This window comes from Triticum aestivum, chromosome 5B (assembly GCF_018294505.1).
Source record: "Triticum aestivum cultivar Chinese Spring chromosome 5B, IWGSC CS RefSeq v2.1, whole genome shotgun sequence".
NCBI lineage: Eukaryota > Viridiplantae > Streptophyta > Magnoliopsida > Poales > Poaceae > Triticum > Triticum aestivum.
This window is the reverse complement of record NC_057807.1, coordinates 519,575,915-519,583,141: the sequence shown is the minus strand read 5'-3', so window position 1 is coordinate 519,583,141 and position 7,227 is coordinate 519,575,915.

Here is a 7,227-nt window from a genome sequence, read left to right as displayed (position 1 = left end):
TATTGCCAAGCTTGCCTTCCACGCCAAGGAAAGTCCCATCCGGACACGGGACGAAGTCTTCAATCTTGTATCTTCATAGTCTTGGAGTCCGGCCGATGATGATAGTTCGGCTATCCGGACACCCCCTAGTCCGGAACTCCCTCACTCCCCATGAACACGACGATGACACAGTTTCTCTGTTCCGGCCCAGCCATGTACACGTGTTGGAAATATGCCCTAGAGGCAATAATAAATTAGTTATTATTATTATATTTCCTTATTCATGATAATCGTTTATTATCCATGCTAGAATTGTATTGATAGGAAACTCAGATACATGTGTGGATACATAGACAACACCATGTCCCTAGTAAGCCTCTAGTTGACTAGCTCGTTGATCAATAGATGGTTATGGTTTCTTGACCATGGACATTGGACGTCATTGATAACGGGATCGCATCATTAGGAGAATGATGTGATGCACAAGACCCAATCCTAAGCCTAGCACAAGATCGTGTAGTTCGTATGCTAAAGCTTTTCTATAAGTCAAGTATTTTTTCCTTAGACCATGAGATTGTGCAACTCCCGGATACCGTAGGAATGCTTTGGGTGTACCAAACGTCACAACATAACTTGGTGGCTATAAAGGTGCACTACGGGTATCTCCGAAAGTGTCTGTTGGGTTGGCACGAATCGAGACTGGGATTTGTCACTCCGTGTGACGGAGAGGTATCTCTGGGCCTACTCGGTAGGACATCATCATAATGTGCACAATGTGATCAAGGATTTGATCGCGGGATGATGTGTTACGGAACGAGTAAAGAGACTTGGCGGTAACGAGATTGAACAAGGTATCGGGATACCGACGATCGAATCTCGGGCAAGTATCATACCAGTAGATAAAGGGAATTGTATACGAGATTGATTGAATCCTTGACATCGTGGTTCATCCGATGAGATCATCGTGGAACATGTGGGAGCCAACATGGGTATCCAGATCCTGCTATTGGTTATTGACCAGAGAGATGTCTCGGTCATGTCTGCATGTTTCCCGAGCCCGTAGGGTCTACACACTTAAGGTTCGATGACGCTAGGGTTATAGGGAAGGTATGTATGCGGTTACCGAATGTTGTTCGGAGTCCCGGATGAGATCCCGGACGTCACGAGGAGTCCCGGAATGGTCCGGAGGTGAAGATTGATATATTGGACGAAGGGTTTTGGAGTCCGGAAGTGTTCCGAAGGTACCGGGTGATGACCAGCATGACCGAAAGGTATTTCGGGAGCCCCGGCAAGTGTTGGGGGGGGGGGGCTTCATGGGCCAAGGGAAGGGGGAAAACCATCCCACTAAGGGGCTGTGCGCCCCCCTCACCTATTCCCACGTGACCAGGGGGTTTGGGACGCCCCATCTAGGGTTCCCACCTCCTGGCTTGGGGGCCAAGTCACCCAAAGGGGAGATCCCATCTGCCCTGGGCGCCTCCCCCTTCCCCTTGCCCCTATATATAGTGGAGGTTTTGGGGCTGCCCAACACATGAGTCTCTCTCTCCCAAGGCGCAGCCCTACCTCTCTCCCTCCTCGTCTCTCGTAGTGCTTGGCGAAGCCCTGCTGGAGTACCACGCTCCTCCACCACCACCACGCCGTCGTGCTACTGCTGGCTCCCTCTCTCCTTGCTGGATCAAGGCATGGGAGACGTCACCGGGCTGCACGCGTGTTGAACGCGGAGGCACCGTTGTTCAGCGCTTAGATCGGAATCGACCGCGATCTAAAACGCCACGAGTACGACTACCTCATCCGCGTTCTCGCAATGCTTCCGCTTAGCGATCTACAAGGGTATGTAGATGCACCCCCTTCCCTTTGTTTCTAGATTACTCCATAGATTGTTCTTGGTGATGTGTAGAAAATTTTGAATTTCTGCTACGTTCCCCAACAGCGGCATCATGGGCTAGGTCTATGCGTAGTTTCTATGCACGAGTAGAACACAAGTTGTTGTGGACGTCGATTTTGCCAATTTACTTGCCGTTACTAGTCTTATCTTGATTCGGCGGCATCCTGGGATGAAGCGGCCCGGATCGACCTTACATGTACTCTTACGTGAGACAGGTTCCACCGACTTACATGCACTAGTTGCATAAGGTGGCTAGAGGGTGTCTGTCTCTCCCACTTTAGTCGGATCGGATTCGATGAAAAGGGTCCTTATGAAGGGTAAATAGGAATTGGCATATCACGTTGTGGTTTTGGCGTAGGAAAGAAACGTTCTTGCTAGAAACCTATAACAGCCATGTAAAAACTTGCAACAACAATTAGAGGACGTCTAACTTGTTTTTGCAGCATATGTCGTGTGATGTGATATGGCGAAAAGAATGTGATGAATGATATATGTGATGTATGAGATTGATCATGTTCTTGTAACAGGAATCATGACTTGCATGTCGATGAGTATGACAACCGGCAGGAGCCATAGGAGTTGTCTTAATTTATTGTATGACCTGCGTGTCATTGAACAACGCCATGTAATACTTTACTTTATTGCTAACCGTTAGCCATAGTAGTAGAAGTAATAGTTGGCGAGACAACTTCATGGAGACATGATGATGGAGATCATGATGATGGAGATCATGGTGTCATGCCGGTGACGATGATGATCATGGAGCCCCGAAGATGGAGATCAAAAGGAGCAAAATGATATTGGCCATATCATGTCACTATTTGATTGCATGTGATGTTTATCATGTTTATGCATCTTATTTGCTTAGAACGACGGTAGTAAATAAGATGATCCCTCATAATAATTTCAAGAAAGTGTTCCCCCTAACTGTGCACCATTGCGAAAGTTCGTTGTTTCGAAGCACCACGTGATGATCGGGTGTGATAGATTCTAACATTCACATACAACGAGTGTAAGCCAGATTTACACACCCGAAACACTTAGGTTGACTTGACAAGCCTAGCATGTACAGACATGGCCTCGGAACACAAGAGACCGAAAGGTCGAACATGAGTCGTATAGTAGATACGATCAACATGAAGATGTTCACCGATGATGACTAGTCCATCTCACGTGATGATCGGACACGCCCTAGTTGACTCGGATCATGTATCACTTAGATGACTAGAGGGATGTCTATCTGAGTGGGAGTTCCTTAGATGAACTTAATTATCCTGAACATAGTCAAAAGGTCTTTGCAAATTATGTTGTAGCTCGCGTTTTAGTTCTACTGTTTTAGATATGTTCCTAGAGAAAATTTAGTTGAAAGTTGATAGTAGGAATTATGCGGACTGGGTCCGTAAACTGAGGATTGTCCTCATTGCTGCGTAGAAGGCTTATGTCCTTAATGCACCGCTCGGTGTGCTGAACCTCGAACGTCGTCTCCAGATGTTGCGAACATCTGACATACACGTTTTGATGACTACGTGATAGTTCAGTAATGTTAAACGGTTCAGAATTGAGGCGCTAAAGACGTTTTAGAAACGTCGTGGAACATATGAGATGTTCCAATGGCTGAAATTGGGATTTCAGGCTCGTTCCCACGTCAAGAGGTATAAGACCTCCGACGAGTTTCTTGGCCTACAAACTAAGGGAGAAAAGCTCAGTCATTGAGCTTGTACTCAGATTGTTTGGGTACGACAATCACTTGAATCGAGTGGGAGGTAATCTTCCAGATGAGATAGTGATGTTTCTCCAAAGTCACTTCCACCAAGCTACTAGAGCTTCGTGACGAACTATAACATATCAGGGATAGATATGATGATCCTTGAAATATTTGCGATGTTTGACACCGCGAAAGTAGAAATCAAGAAGGAGCATTAATTGTTGATGGTTAGTGAAACAACTAGTTTCAAGAAGGGCAAGGGCAAGAAGGGATACTTCATGAAATGGCAAAACAGTTGCTGCTCTAGTGAAGAAACCCAAGGTTGAACCCAAACCCAAGACTAAGTGCTTCTGTAATATGCGGGAACAATCACTGAAGCAGAACTACTCTAGATACTTGGTAGATGAGAAGGCTGGCAAGGTTGACAGAAGTATATTGGATATACATAATATTAAAATATGTACTTTACTAGTACTCCTAGTAGCACCATGGTAATAGATACCGGTTCGGTTGCTAAGTGTTAGTAACTCGAAATAAAAGGCTACGGAATAAACAGAGACTAGCTAAAGGCGAGGTGACGATATGTGTTGGAAGTATTTCCAAGGTTGATGTGATCAAACATCGCACGCTCCCTCTACCATCGGGATCAGTGTTAAACCTAAATAATTGTTATTTGGTGTTTGCGTTGAGCATAGACATGATTGGATTATGTCTATCGCAATACGGTTATTCATTTAAGGAGAATAATGGTTACTCTATTTATTTGAATAATACCTTCAATGGTCTTGCACCTAAAATGAATGGTTTATTGAATCTCGATTATAGTGATACACATGTTCATGCCAAAAGATATAAGATAGTAATGATAGTACCACCTACTTGTGGCACTGCCATGTAAGTCATATTGGTATAAAACGCATGAAGAAGCTCCATGTTGATGGATCTTTGGACTCACTCGTTTTTTGAAAAGTTTGAGACATGCGAACCATGTCTATTGGTATGTACACATGAAGAAACTCCATGCAGATGGATCGTTTGGACTCACTTGATTTTGAATCACTTGAGACTTGCAAATCATACCACATGGGCAAGATGACTGAAAAGCCTCGTTTTCAGTAAGATGGAACAAGAAAGCAACTTGTTGGAAGTAACACATTTTGATGTGTGCAGTCCAATGAGTGCTGAGGCATGCAGTGGATATCGTTATGTTCTTACTTCACAGATGATTTGAGTAGATCTTGAGTATATTTACTTGATGAAAACAAGTCTGAATTATTGAAAGGTTCAAGTAATTTCAGAGTCAAGTTGAAGATCTTCGTGATAAGTGGATAAAATGTCTGTGATATGATTATAGAGATGGATATCTGAGTTGCGAGTTTGGTACACAATTGAGACATTGTGGAAATTGTTTCACAACTAACACCGCCTGGAACACCATAGTGTGATGGTGTGTCTGAACATCATAGATGCACCCTATTGGATATGGGGCATACCATGATGTCTCTTATTGAATTACCACTATCGTTCATGGGTTAGGAATTAGAGACAACCACATTCACTTTAAATAGGGCACCACATAATTCCGTTGAGATGACACCGTGTGAACTATGGTTTAGAGAAACCTAAGCTATCGTTTCTTGAAGGTTTGGGGCTGCGACGCTTATGTGAAAAAGTTTCATCCTGATAAGCTCAAACCCAAAGCGGATAAATACATCTTCATAGGACACCCAAAACAGTTGGGTATACCTCCTATTTCAGATCCGGAAGCAAAAGTGATTGTTTCTAGAAACGGGTCCTTTCTCGAGGAAAGGTTTCTCTTGAAAGAATTGAGTGGGAGGATGGTGGAGACTTGATGAGGTTATTGAACCATCACTTCAACCAGTGTGTAGCAGGGCACAGGAAGTTGTTCCTGTGGCACCTACACCAATTGAAGTGGAAGCTGATGATAGTGATCATGAAGCTTCGGATCAAGTCGCTATCGAACCTCGTAGGTCGACAAGGATATGTACTACTCCTGAGTGGTATGGTGATCCTGTCTTAGAGGTCATGTTGTTGGACAACAATGAACCTACGAACTATGGAGAAGTGATGGTGGGCCCGTATTCCGACAAATGGTTAGAAACCGAGAAATGCGAGATAGGATCCATGTATCAAAACAAAGTATGGACTTTGGTGGACTTGCCCGATGATCGGCAAGCCATTGAGATAAATGGATATATAAGAAGAAGACGGACGTGGATGGTAATGTCACCATCTATGAAGCTCGACTTGTGGCGAAGAGTTTTTCACAAGTTCAAGGAATTGACTACGATGAGATTTTCTCATCCGTAGCGATGCTTAAGTCCGTCGGAATCATGTTAGCATTAGCTGCATTTATGAAATCTGGCAGATGGATGTCAAAACAAGTTTACTTACCAGTTTTCGTAAGGAAAGGTTGTATGTGATACAATCAGAAAGGTTTTGTCGATCCTAAGGATGCTAAAAGGTATGCTAGCTCCAGCGATCCTTCTATGGACTAGAGCAAGCATCGGAGTCGGAATATATGCTTTGATGGAGTGATCAAAGCTTTTAGGTTTATACAATGTTTGCTAGAAACTTGTATTTACAAGAAAGTGAGTGGGAGCGCTACAACATTTCTGGTAAGTATATGTGGATGACATATTGTTGATTCGAAATAATGTAGAATTTCCGGAAAGCATAAACGGTTGTTTGAAGAATTATTTTCAAAGGAAGACCTGGATAAAGCTGCTTACATATTGGGCATCAAGATCTATAGAGATAGATCAAGACGCCTGATGATACTTTCAAAGAACGCACACCTTGACATGATTTTGAAGGAGTTCAAAATAGATCAGTCAAAGAAGGGACTCTTACCTGAGTTGTAAGGTGTGAAGTTGAGTAAGACTCAAAGCTTGACCACGGCAGAAGAGAGAGGAAGGACGAAGGTCGTCCCCTATGCTTTTGTCATAGGCTCTATACGGTATGCCATGCTGAGTACCGCACCTGATGTGTGCCTTGCCACATGTCTGGCAAGAGGGTACAAAGGTGATCCAGGAGTGGATCACTAGATAGCAGTCAAAATTATCCTTAGAGAAATAAGGAAATGTTTCTCGGTTATGGAGGTGATAAAGAGTTCGACGTAAAGAGTTACGTTGATGCAAGCTTAACACCTATCCAGATAGCTCTGAGTAGAGATACCGGGTACGTATAATGGAGCAACAATTTGGAATAGCTCCAAGTGGCACGTGGTAGCAGCATCTACGATATGACATAAAGTTTTGCGAAATACATAGGGATCTGAATGTTGCAGACCCGTTGACTACAACCTCTCTCACAAGCATAACATGATCAAACCCAGAACTCATTGAGTGTTAATCACATAGTGATGTGAACTAGATTGTTGACTCTAGTAAACTCTTTGGATGTTAGTCACATGTCAATGTGACCTGTGAGTGTTAATCACATGGTGATGTGAACTAGATTATTGACTCTAGTGCAAGTGGGAGACTGTTGGAAATATGCCCTAGTGGCAATAATAAATTAGTTATTATTATTATATTTCCTTATTCATGATAATCGTTTATTATCCATACTAGAATTGTATTGATAGGAAACTCAGATACATGTGTGGATACATAGACAACACCATGTCCGAAGTAAG